This window comes from Phocoena sinus, chromosome 13 (genome assembly GCF_008692025.1).
Source record: "Phocoena sinus isolate mPhoSin1 chromosome 13, mPhoSin1.pri, whole genome shotgun sequence".
NCBI lineage: Eukaryota > Metazoa > Chordata > Mammalia > Artiodactyla > Phocoenidae > Phocoena > Phocoena sinus.
In genome coordinates, this window is record NC_045775.1 from 22,265,235 (window position 1) to 22,278,516 (window position 13,282).

General features: G+C 54.4%; 1 long non-coding RNA gene across 1 annotated transcript; it reads left to right on the forward strand.

Annotated features, from left to right (window-relative positions):
- Positions 1-4,755: 4,755 nt before the first annotated feature.
- Positions 4,756-9,247, forward strand: LOC116763926. The gene is made up of 3 exons (XR_004352679.1): positions 4,756-5,162; positions 7,997-8,166; positions 9,156-9,247. It is a non-coding gene; the product is annotated as an uncharacterized LOC116763926 (long non-coding RNA).
- The last annotated feature ends 4,035 nt before the right edge of the window (positions 9,248-13,282 follow it).

Here is a 13,282-nt window from a genome sequence, read left to right on the forward strand (position 1 = left end):
CAGAACAGGCCAGGGAGAGTTTGAGGCCAGGGCGTGTGACTGGGCAGCTAGGGCCCCTCTCTGAGGCCCAGTTCTCCAAGGGGGTTGACCTAGGAGACCTCTGAGGTCCCTTCCAGCTCTGACAGTCCCCGAGACCCTGACTCAGAGCCACACTCCCCAGAATCTTGTCTGCTTTTAATGATTGCCTCACAGGAGCACAAAGAGTTTGTTAGAAAGCAGATTCATCCCAGTGACAGCGGTGGGAGCCTTGGGCCCGAGCAGGGTGTCTGGAGACCAGGCTCCGGCCCCTGGCCCCCACAAACAAGCTGTGTGGTCTGGACAAGGGTCTTCCTGCACCTTGCCTCAGTTTCCCTGTTGGTAACATCTGTGGGGAACGCCTGAGGGGGCTTTGAAGGCTGGAGGAAAGAAATGGAGGAGATGGGGGCAGGGGTGGGGGGCCGTGCAGGGGACACGGTGCTCACAGGGTAGAACGGGTCGGGGGCGGGGCGCGGGGTGGGAAGAGGACCGTGGAGTGATGTTCGGCGGGGCTGGGGGTGGAGGCGGGGATGCAGCTCCAGCAGTGGTTTTGCTCACTGCCTGCTTAATGTTGATAGAAATACTTCCTAATATTTGTACAGTCTTTTTTTTTTTTTTTTTTTTTTTTTGCGGTACACGGGCCTCTCACTGTTGTGGCCTCTCCCGTTGCGTAGCACAGGCTCCGGACGCGCAGGCTCAGCGGCCATGGCTCACGGGCCCAGCCGCTCCGCGGCATGTGGGATCTTCCCGGACCGGGGCATGAACCCGTGTCCCCTGCATCGGCAGGCGGACTCTCAACCACTGCGCCACCAGGGAAGCCCCAGCCTTTTACCCAAGTTAACAAAATGCTTTCTCTCCTGTGTTGTCTCTTTCAATTCCCCTCCCCACCTGTGGGAGAGGTATACAAGCACTCCCAATCTACAGATGAGGAAACTGAGGCTCAGAAAGAGGAAGTAATCTCAAGGACACCTAAGTAGTAAGGGGCAAACCCAGGCCTCTCCCTGAGACACATTTCTCTAGAAAGTTCCATACCACAGAGTCCCTCCTGGAACCAGTGTTGGGCAGGCCCGACCTGGGTTGAGGGTCTGGATCACAGAGCCCACTCGCTAGGCCCTTTTCCTCTTCCCGAGGCCCCTTGGATTGGGGGTGGGGCGTTGGCCCCGAGGGAGGAATCTCGGATGGTGAGTCCAGGGTGCGGCCAGCAGTGGGCGGGAGGCGCTGGAGGCTGCTGCTGGCTGGGCAGGGCAGGGCAGGGCGGGCACGGGAACAGTGTGACCTGGACAGCGTGACCTGCAATAATTGAGTGCTGCACGCAATGGCTGCTGCGGAGGCAGCGAGGCCCCCCGTGCCGGGGGGTGGCCTCACTGCCAAGGCTGGGGCCTCCCTGCCTCCCACCTCCTGCCCTGCTGGTTCCCCTTTGGCCACAGCTCCGCAGCTTCTAGGAGGCGATGTTTTTTCTCCCACCAGGCAGATCTTCACCTGAGAGCCTGCTCAGACCTGCCTTCCTCACAAAGCTCGGTAGCAACTCCCTGGGGCAGAAAATGTCTCTTCTGAAAGCGAGACAAGAGTTTAATTAAGCCCTAAACGCGCACAGTTGAGCCTGAAATTAGGGTGGTGACAGGAGGGGTAGAAGGCAATGGAGGACAGGGCGGGGGCAGGGTGGGGTGCTGGGGGGTAGCTTCAGCCCACCCCTGGCCCAGCTGAGCAAAACAAGCCTGCAAGCATTTACAGCGCCCGCGGGCGCAGATACCAAAGCGTCTGTGACCTAGAGAGGGGAGAATGCCATGTTCCCTCTCGTGTTTGGGGTAAGTCTGTAGAGGATTTGGAAAGTGGAAAGAGGGAACCAGGAAGTAAAGCGAGGCTGCCTCTGAGACCAGATCCCGGGTTCCTGGGTGTGTGGGGTGGGAGCTAGGGGGGAGCTGGGTGTCCTCTTGTGACTGCAGCTGGGCAGGGGGGAACCCTCCTCACCCCCAAGGCCAGCTGGGCTCTGCATGAGCCAGGCCGCCACACGCACAGGTGTGCCAGGCTTGGGGCTCCTGCCAAGCACCCAGCCTGGCTCGCCCAGGTGGGCAGAGCTCATCCTGCCCCCCAAGGAGGCAGGCGGCAGCCAGCCAGGAGGTGCCCGGCGGGCTGGGCTCCCGGCTGTAGGGACAAAGCAGCCGACACTGGCTTTGCAGATGGCTGCAGGTCTTGGGGGCAGTCAGGTGCTTTGAGGGGGGGCACTGGCCTCAGTCCCCCTCTCTCCTGTCCCCAGGTCTCCCTAGATTGTTGCTGAGACAGTCAAACCTCAGCCTCCTCCTTTACCTGGCAATTAATCCTTCTGTACCCTGCAACTTGGGTTGGGTCTAACTCTGCCAGGGACTGAAGCAAGAAGAGATGGGCCGGCAGGCGTGTTATCACTTGTCTCGGGAGCAGAGAGGCGGTTGCCACAGGGCCCCTGCGTGCGTGTAGACGTGCATGCGTGGAGCAGTGAGGGAACAGGCTGTCCTCGGAGTGCGTGCCTGGCCCTCCTCCCATGCGTGCGTGCGTGCATGCGTGTGTGTGTGTGTTGGGGGGAACTGATTTCTGTCACTGAGGCAGGGGACCCAAGGGCAGACCCTGCTTGGTTGACGCAGAAGCTCCCGTGGGCCCCCATCTGACAGGCCATCTGATCGCTTAGTAGAGATGCTTGTAGGTTCTTTGAATTTAAGGGACACTCTGCTGAAGACACCAAAGTGGGGGCCGTGGGGAGCACCAGCCAGGGTTCGGCCACTAAGCTGTCCCCACTAGCTTTTCCTAGCTCAGGCCTTAGACCCTGATGGCTTCCCCTTCCCAGGACAGATGGGAAATCCTGGCACAGCTTTCCAGTCCCCGAATCACAGGTGTCTTGGAGGCATGATGACCGCTGGGCAGAGGGTGAGGAGAGGCCCGAGGGTCATTCGGGGAAGCCTCCCTTGCCCATCTGTGCTTATCTGCCCTTGCCAGCATCCCTAACCCTTATCCTGTGGCTACTGTAACAAATTACCACAAACTTGCTGGCCTAAAATGACAGAAATTTATTCTCTCACAGTTCTGGAGCCCTGAAGTCCAAAATCAAGGTGTGGGCAGGGCCTCTTCCAGGCCCTGGCGGCTGCGGTGTTCTGTAGCCTCAGCGCATCCGTCTCTGCTCTGTCTTCACATCGGCTTCTCCTGTGTGTGTGTGATCTCCCTCTGCCTCACTCTTATAAGGACACTTGTCACTGGATTTAGGGTCCATCCAGATAATCTAGGATGACCTCCTCGTGTCGAAATCCTTAATTTCATCACATCTGCAAAGACCCTTTTTCCAAATAAGACCACATTCCTAGGATCCAGGGATGTGGACCTGGACATATCTTTTGGGAGCCATCTGTTACCCCACCCAGTGGTCAGTCAGCCGTGGGTTGGACCCCTCCAATGATGGGAAACTCATTACCTCATGGGTTGGCTCAGTTCGCGTCCAGACAGGTCTAATTATTTTAAAGTTCTTAACTTGGGTGGAGTTGAAACTCCACTCAACAGGAACCTCTACCCACTGGCCCTAGTTCTGTCCTTCAGAGCACATAAAATACACCTAAATAAATAAACTATTCCCACTACCTCCTGCCCCCGATTACAAGGCAAAAACAAAATCAAAAAACGGTGAGCCAGCTTAATCCTGGTGTCAGAGACAGTGCATAGACCCTGAGGTCATGAGACCTTGACTCACTGGTGGCTCTGTCCCTAGAACCTTGTGCCTCGGTTTCCTCACCATAATGCCAAAGGGCTGGCTGAATCACTATTTCCAAGGGACGCTTTTGGAAAATGCATCCTGGACATTCATAATTTGCACTGGCCTACAAAAGCCTGGGAGAAGTCCTGAGTAGAGAAACCCACTGAAGTCAGTCTTTTCCAAACTTACTTGAAAATAGAGTCGTTTTATCGACTACCATTTTCTTTTATCGCCCCGCAGAACTTCTGTGTTGCTTTGGAAGGAGGACCGGTCTCTGTGATGCCTGGGCATCCTTTCCAGCTTTCACAGTCTGTTGAGGTCAAACCAAACAGTTGAGTTCGAGTCTTTGGTTCCCATCCCCAGAGTTGTTTTCAGGCATTTTGCTGGAAGTAACAAATGATCCATTACAAGATGAGAGTCAAGAATCTGGAAAATGAGAAGCCCTTCCCCCAAGCCGCAGACAGCCTGGGCGAGGCTGCGGGTGAAGGCCTCCTCCCAAGGGCCCCGGGCCTGCTGGGGGCCCTTGGGAGGAAGCCACGGAGGAAAGAGCATTTCCGCTGCTCTGCCCCACAGGACCTGCTCACCACATCCCTCGGATCCAAACTTCACCTCCACCTCAGACTCCAGCTGCTCGGCCCTCCCTCGTTAGATAAAGCTACCTCGGAACTTGCCCCTCCCAGAGCTTTCTGCTAAAGGTCCCAACGAAATCCCTCCTACCTTTGCTGGGGGAAAAAAAATCCCAGAGAAGTTGGATCTTCTGAAATGGGAGCAAGAAGAAACCTAGGCCTCCCAAGGGAAAGACAGGGCTGGTGGGGGAAGAGAAGGGACTGAAGGTGTGTCCCAAGGGGAGAGGAGAGAGAGAGCCTGAGGACGGGATGGGTGGAGGTGCTGGGCTCCAACTCTGGGCCCAAAAGAAAGATGGGAACGTTGGCACGAAAGCTAAATAAGGAGACTGGCATAGACTGAGAAGGCCACCAGGTTTATTTCCCTGGCGCCAAGCGAGATTACGGCCAGGCTACTATCCTCCCCCAGAAGGGGCAACCCAGCTCAGATCCACCTTGTAATGTATGGAGCCGCTGTGGCCTGACAGTTTCATCGGCGGATACGGGTTCACCATGCTCTCAGACACAGATCCAGGGCTGTTTATTGAGCACCCATATATCAGGCACTATGCTAGCTGCTTTCACATGTATTCTGTTTAATCCTTACAGCCCCTAATATTTTACAGGTGATCACACCGAGGCGGGTTTAGTATCTTGCCAAAAGTTGAGAGGCAAAGAGAGGAATAGAACAAGCTCTGGCTCCCAATCCCACCCCATCGCTTTTGATGGTATTTAGTGATGCAGCCTCTGGATCCTGATGGTGCGGGCAGTTCTCCCGTAGGTCGGGCCTGAGTCCCTCCTACCCTTGCCTGAATTGGATCGGATGGAAGAACCATGTAAGTAGGTTCGTTCTGCTCCCAACCCAGCCTCAAGAGACATCAGCCATCCTCTGGTACACGTGGTAGCCTTCCAGTTACCGGGGTGGGGAATGTTTGCCTTCTGTTGATGAAAAGAAATAGCTGTGATAATAAGTAAATGCCCAACCCAGTGCAGCAATCGATGTCCCTAACAATAAGGCTCTACGTTTGCTCTTGGCTGTGGGTTATATTCATTGGCTATAGTCACTGCTCAGGAGCCCCTGGGTGTGTCACCCGGGTGGGGCCCCAGGCACACTTACCAGGGGAGGGAGCAAACCTTCCTGCCTTAAGCTACCAGAATTCACCCCAGGAAGTGAGGCTCCTGCAGACCTGCTTCGGAGTGCCCCAGACCAGAGTGAGGAGAAACGTACCAGGTTCATGGGGCAGTGGAAATGGTGCTCTGCGCTTTGCATCAGGAAATGAGTCTGGTCCCAGCTCTGCCTCTGCTGCCCTGGATGATGTGAGGCAAGCCCGATTCCCTCTCTGAGCCTCGGTTCCCACATGTGTAAAATGGGGTAGGGAGGTGGGGTTGTACCCTATGATCTCTCATGTTCCTTCTAGCTCAGACATTACAGGACCCTGTAGCCACGGCTCCTCCTAGAGTTGCTTTATGTATTAAGCACATGGGCCGCTAGCTGGTGGGTGGGCACCCTCAGTGCTCCAAGAACCCAAGCTCTTCCTCTGTGAGGTGGCTGGATGTCCATTCCTGCCTCAGCTTCCCCAAATCCTTCCTTTCTTTTCCACTTTCTCTAGCTGTCATGTGTATCGAATTCCCTAGTTTGCAAGACATTTTCAGAAACATTATCCCACTGGAGCCTCAACCCAACCCTGTGAGGTAGGCAGAGAAAGGGATGCGGTGCTCTCAGCCAACCATGTGTCAGGCCCTTCCTGTGTGTTGTTTCGCTGAATCTTCCCCATAGCTACAGAAATCCTTTTGGGAATAAGCAGAGTATAAATAAATAGACAGTGGACGGATATTTAGATGAATGCATACATGCATACTCCTCACCGTGGCCCTGAGGTCTTGGTGTTATCATCGTCACCACATCACAAGGCAGGAAAGTGAGGCTTGGAGGGGTTCGATAACTGCCCAAGGTCCCGTGGCTCTCAGGCAGCAGAGGCAGGATCGGAACCCAGGCCTCTCTCATCTAAGCCCATGGCCCTTTCTGAGCACTGAGCTGTGCGCAGATCAGCATTCTCTGCCCCACTTTGCAGATGAGTGAACGAGGTGTATAGAGATGAAATGATTTTGTCAAGGGTTTGCAGCTCTGAGTAGCAGAGCCAGAACTCAAACCTTGTCTTTCGCCTGCACACCTAGGGCTGTGGAAACATCTCAGTTGCCTCAAAAGGAAAACCAGTGGTGTCCCTTCTTCCCCTCCTCCTTCCCTTCTTCCTTCCTTCTTTCCTCCCTCTTTCCCTCCCTCCCTCCCTCCCTCCCTTCCAGGAACATCCCCTACCTCTCAAGTGCTTCCCTGTCCGAGGCAGGCAATCGCATGATGTGCTCATTTTGCAGGTAACAGGGCCACCGCTCCTTGGGCTCTGTGTGTCTTTAGGGGTGCGGGTCCCCGTGGCAGCCCATGCGCTCAGTGACCCACAGTAGCTGATCCACAGGGGTGCCGGGGCAGGGTGTGCTGACACCCAGGGGGTGCTCAGTAGGGGTGCTGGCAGCGCCTGCCCCCTCTGTGTGTGCCGTACTTGGGGTGTCTGTGCACATCTGCCCCCTCCACATGAGCACGCCCCAGACGGTTGGTGTGCTGGGGACTGCCCGGCGGGGGCGGGGGTGGGAGCATTGAACGTGGACGCTGCCCTCCCAGGCCCTCGCCCACTGCGGTCCCCCCACCTCTCTCCTCTCAGTCTCCACGCTGGGCTCTTCCCCCTCCCTTCCATCCTCTACCAGGGTGATCAGCTTAAAGCTAGATTTTTATTCTCTGTCTGTAGCCCATGATTTGTGTCTCCTGAGTAAGGCAAATACAAACAAAACAGCTTCCCCCTGAGGGTAGCATTCAAACTTGTTTGGAAAACTCAGGCTTGAGGCGGTAGCTCACATTGCGTCTTCTAAGAAATTATCGGTGGAGGATCATATGTGCTTCAGATCATTCTCCCTCTCACATAATCACAATTCAGATCTCTCTCCCGCCCATGCACGCGTGCGTGTGCGCGGGCATGTGTGTACGGGTGGCATTTTAGGGTAAATTTATTGACGTTTAAAACATACATCCAGGGCTCCCCTGGTGGCGCAGTGGTTGAGAGTCCGCCTGCCGATGCAGAAGACGCGGGTTCGTGCCCCGGTCTGGGAGGATCCCACATGCCGCGGAGCGGCTGGCCCCGAGAGCCATGGCCGCTGAGCCTGCGCATCCGGAGCCCGTGCTCCGCAGCGGGAGAGGCCACAACGGTGGGAGGCCCGCCTACCGCAAAAAAAAAAAAAAACAAAAAAAAACATACATCCAGTCAAGTATACAAATTTGTGTGCACAACTCACTGGGTTTTCACAACGTGAACACACCTGTAAGCCTGACCCAGCCAAGAGACAGAACTCAGCTCTCACACCCTCCACTCTGCCCGACCTGCAATGACTTCTAACATCACAGATTCGCTTTGCCTTTAAAAAATTATATAATGGGACAACACAATCAGTATTGCTTTGTGTCTGGCATCTTTTGTTCATGATATTTGCTAACTTTGTATATGTGTCTAATATATATAGACACACATATACATATATGTGTGTGAAAAAATACATATGCTTCCCCCCTTGCTTAAATATTCTAAATCAAAATGCAAACATTATGTCGTTTAATCCCCATGTTTTTCAGTATGGAGGAGATCCAGGAAGGAGACCTGGATCAAGCAACGAGGCCTCCCGCTCTTGGTCATTCTCTGAGCTCCTCCTGTATCCGCTATGGACCCAGCGTGTGAAGGAGAAAAGCAAAGGCCTGGCACGTGGGAGTCTGAAGACTTGGGTACACCCTGCTCTGCATGCAAGGTGGGTGTGATCTTCAGCCCATGGCTTACCTTTCCTGAACCTCAGTTTCTTTATCTGGAAAATAGGGCCAATAATGTGGGTCCTGGCTACTGCATAGGCTGTTGAGAGGATCAGATGACACCCTGGTGGGTTGGGTGTCTAAGTGCGTAGAGATGGTTTGTCATGATTCCACGCAGAGCTAGGGGGAAGATTCGTTAGCGCCTTCTATACCAAGAGTCCGGGGCCTGAATGCAGGTGTTCAAATTCCAACTCTTTCTCTTTTGCTCTGGAATCTTGGGTGAATTTACCTCCCTTGACGTCAGTTTTCCTCATCTGTTGAATGGGGATGATTGTAGCTACCTCATAGAGGTGTTGTGAATATTAACCGAGTTAATATATACGACAATTAAAACACTGTCTGGTACAGGGGAAGCCCTATTAAAGGATTTTATAGGTGTCGCCATTGTTGTTGCTTCACGCCCGCACTATTGTGTGTGTTCTCTTTATTTTTCTCAGATTGTGAACTGCCTGAAGGCAGCGTCCATCCAGGCTTCAGGCTTCTCCTCCCCCTTCCTCTACATGCTGGGCAAATCCTGGGGCCAGGCTGATGGGTCCCACGCTCTGACCAGATTAGAAGTGGAGGAAGCCTGCCTAGAGGCTCTGGCCTGGGATGGGGCAGGAGTGGGGAAGCTCATGCTGGGTTTCTGGGTCCTCAGGATAGGAGGGTGGGAGAGATGTGTTTTCATGTGGGACTTGAAGATGCCTGGCAGGAGACTCATGCCGGATAGAGGAATGGTAGGGAAAGAGTTTCCCCCTTTAGGGCTTCTGTGCATCCCTTGCCCTATGACAGGGCCTATGTTCAGTCCAACCTCTTGGCGGCAGATAAGAAAGCAGGGGCCTGGAGATATCAAGGGACTTGGCCCAGGTCACAGAGCCGGCCATAGCAGGGCCATCCTTGGACCTCTGTTTCTCAACTCAAAGCCCAATCTGAGCTGCCTCTCCTCATGTAGATCTTAGACCCAGAAGAGGAAGCGAGCAAAGCGGTCCTGTTCCTCCTTTCCAGACCCAACTAACATTCCTACCAGAGGTAACTTCTCTTGTGACTCATAAAGATATTTCTGAATAATAGCACTGGTTAACTTATCTCTGGAATGTATCCGGCTTAAACACACACACACACACACACACACGCATACACACACACGCACACATGTGGGCAACTGGGGAAGTACCTTCTTTCTGCCTGAGTCTTTCTAGGGCAGTCACTACTCAGAGTCTCCTAGGGGCCATAAGTGGGGACCAGAAAGGCCTCATTTGCCTATGTTTTCTGAGAAGTCTTGCACAGACTTCAATATAACGCTAAATGTGGTCTAAGGCAATCAGAAGGAAGGGCTTGTTGTTGTCTGCTTGTGTTCTTTAAGTTGAAGGTAACATACAGTAAAGTAAGTAGGTGCCCTAATCCGAGGGTAGAACTTGATGGGTTTCTCACATAGGTACAGATGTAACCACCACCCAGATGCAGAACATTCCGTTTTAATATTATTATTAGGTCAGCCTCTAGAGCAATAGCTTCTGGACTTCCTTGCTTTCACATCTCCTCCTTGGTGTGAATCCCATACATGAAATGGGAATCACGGTGGGTGAGGGCCCATGGCATGCCTCAGAATCCTGAAGCTGGTGGGCCCCTCTTGGAACGTGACGGAGGCTGTGTAAGGCCACAGGGAGGAGCGAACATTGCTTATTCACCCGGCTCTTTCCTCCAGATGCCGATCTCTTCCGATCCGTGGCTCCCAGCCTTTCTTTCTGCCCCACACCTGAACGGTACAACACATTCCCTCTGGATTAGTGGCTGAATGCATCCGTGGCGTTTAAAGGGAGGGGAGGCGCAGCTTGAAAAGCTGTGCGCGTTATTCTCATGTTTACCCCGACTCGGGGTGAGATGTGAGACTTCCTGATTGGCTGTATTTCCCCCATCCTGAGATGTCACCCATGAGAAGATACATCTGGGTTTAACAGCATCTTTGCTGGTTATTCCTCACTTACTGAGTGTGCCTTTCCCACCCCCGCCAGATCCACTGCTCACCCTTCCTTGCCCTTCGCGGTGCCTGGGAGGCTGACAGGGGATGGGAGAGATGGTCTGGGATCCTTTCCTCCATCCTCTTCAGTGTCTTTCTGGCATGGGTTGCTTCTCTTTATCTTGATGGATGGCCTTTCTTCCGTGGTCCCAGCGTGCAGTAGGTTCTAATAACACTATTTTCTTCCCTTTTGAACCCTGGGCGTGGTCACAGTTTCCAGGTGTTACTAGGCCCTGGGTGTGGCAAGATCCCCTGTTGCTCTCTTAGCCCTGCTCACACTTCTCTATGGAGATGCTTCATTTTTAAAGCCTCTTCCTTTGAACCGTCCGGGTTGAGGTCTGTTTCCTGATGGACTCCTGAGTGATCCAGAGATCTTGGGACAAACAGAAACGCTTCCGTATTAAATAGTCACTGATGATAACAGGTACCTGGCTTTCAGAAATGTTCAAACATCATCAACATGTACGGTTCACAATAGAGAAATGATGGCATCCTCTCAGGCATGGTGGATAAAGGACCATGTATTATTAAGCCATGGACTCTGCTTCTGACCTGTCAAGCCCGGGAGCATGGATAACAGGCTGGGTGTAAAGTCAGGTGAGATGGGCTTGAGTTCAGGCTCTGGCAACCACGGGTTGGGAGATCTTGAGGAGGCTGCCTTGCCACTCTGCTCCTCGGCCTCCACTTTGGCAATCCAGAGTCACCCTGGCAGTTGTTACATCCCTGGCGCAGATGTTAATGTGAGGGAAAACGAGGCCATGTATGTGAAAGGGCTTCGTGAACTGTCCAGCACTCAGATGTGCGGGCCAGTTGCAGCCCAGAGCAGGCGACCCTTTCAGGGCCAAACATTGGACAGGAGGGACAGAGGAGGAAACACCTAACTTCAGTGCAGGGAGGTCCCAAGACCCAGAGAGGCAATGAGGCACAAGCTACCTTTTTCTCCCCATCCCAGCTTACCGCCTCCTCTTCCCCCACATGACATGACCTTTCCTTACCCTGAGTGATAGTGCTGGGCAGAGAATTAAGGAGAACCTCTAAGGGGAGGAAAAGTCATGCACCAGAGGTAGTCCACGCTTTCTGGAGACCAGTAAGAGAGAAACAAAGACGTTCCAGTAGGAGGCAGGTCACACATGTCCTAGGTAAGAGGAAGAGCCTGGCGTCATAGAGGACCAGCTGCACTTCCAACTGGGTCACTCACCCTCTAACTAATTCTCCTGGTCAAGTTACTTAATCTCCCTTTCTTGATCTGCAACCAGGGAAGAATACCCACCTCAAACGTTTGTTCGGAGGCGTGCGTGAGACAATCCCCATAAAGTATTCAGCCTGGGGCCTGACTATTGGTAAGTGCTCAGGAAAGATTGGCCCCTATTCTTCTTGGTATCCTATTCCTGGGAGTCAGAGGATCCCTTCTAATTGGGTGATCCTGGAATGATGCCCCCCGGAGGGGGCAATGAACTGGGCTTGGAAGCTAAATTCTCGGTTTGGCATTCACAGTTAGTCCGAGGCACCAGCTGCACCAGCCCATAGCTGCCCATAGCACCGGGCGCAGCTCTGTCTGGTGCTCCAGGACTGAGGGGCGAAGGCAGGCTGCAGAACGCAGGCCTCCCGGCGGGCAGAGGGAGCCAACACAAGTTCTGGAGTCGGGGAAGGCCGGGATCAAAGCGCTCCGAGGCAGGCCGGGGCGCACCAAAGGGAGGCTAGCGACTTGCATCAGCACAGATTCCGTGATGCTCTGCAGACGTCTCGGGGCTGCTGGGCTTTACGGGAACCCACAAGAAAGGAAAGGGCTGGGGAGCAGGCAGGGCGGGGGCGGGTGAGGGCGCTAGGGTGCGCTCGCCTGCCCGCTCGCTCCCGGCGGCGCCTGCCCGGGCCTGGACGCGCCCGGGACAGCGGAGGCCACCGAGGAAGAACCCGCTCCCTTTCCCCCTCCTTCTTTCCCCCCGAATTACTGGAAGTACTGTGTGGGAGAGACGCAGAAGCATCCGGATTTTCAAGCGCGGGGCGGGGGAGGCCCGGGCAGCCGCTGCTGCTCAAAGGAAAACTAAAAGTGCGTCTGTTCGCGCCGCTTCGACACGCGGCTGCTCCCGGGAGGGCCCTGGACGCCCGGACCGCGACTCCCTTTGTAGCCCCCCAAGAGCTCGCCAAGGCGGCCGGGGGCCGTGTGGCGCGGGATGGGACGGAGAAGCGAGGAAGAAAGTGTCACGATTTCTTCTCCTGCGCTCCACCCGCCCCCCACCGTCCCCACCCCCAGTTTTCTGGGTTTTGCCGCTGCCGCTGGGGAAAGGGCTGAAGGGTTTTGCGTCAAAGGACTGCATTTACACAGTCCTGATGAGAGAGGAGCGTAAACACACCCAGGCAGGCAGGACGCAGGATTTAAAAGTCAAAAACAAAAACGCCAAGCCCCCGTGCTGGGTGCGCGCATCCGTCTGGCCGACACTTCTCGCCCTGACCGGGGGAGTTGGGGACTCTGCCAGGCAGGCGGCGGCGGAGGTGCGAGGAGCCCGGCCAGCCTCGCCTCTTCGCGCGCGTCCTTGGGGATGGAGCTCAGGACAGAATGTGTTTTATAGTTGTAAACAATGACCCCGAGTATTGTTTGGGATTACCGTATCTTGGGGCCGTTGGGGCGGCCAGATGCCGCCAGCCGTCCCGGAAACGCCAGCGCTTTATATAGAGCCCCGGGAAAGCGTTGAGTTCCCGGCTCTATTTTTCTTTCTTATCAACACCCCCACTTTACAGATAAGGAAACTGAGGACCGAAACCGTGATGTGTTACAATGCATAAGGCTTCACACATCTTCCCGTTGGGTCCTCACAAGGACCCTGCGGGGGTACAGATGGTACACGTAAGAGTTGGGTAAACCGAGACTAAGGCAGAGCCTGGACCAGAACCCAAATTCCTTGACTCCTAGTACAGTGCGCCTCCGGATCATCTCTGCAGAAGGACTGAAGCTCCAGAGCTGACAAGGGCCTTAGAAGGTCATGTCTCAACCCCTTCGTTTGAGAGGAAGAAACTAAAGCCCAGAGAGGTTAAGGGAGTCGCCCAAAGTCTCACAGCTCGTAAAC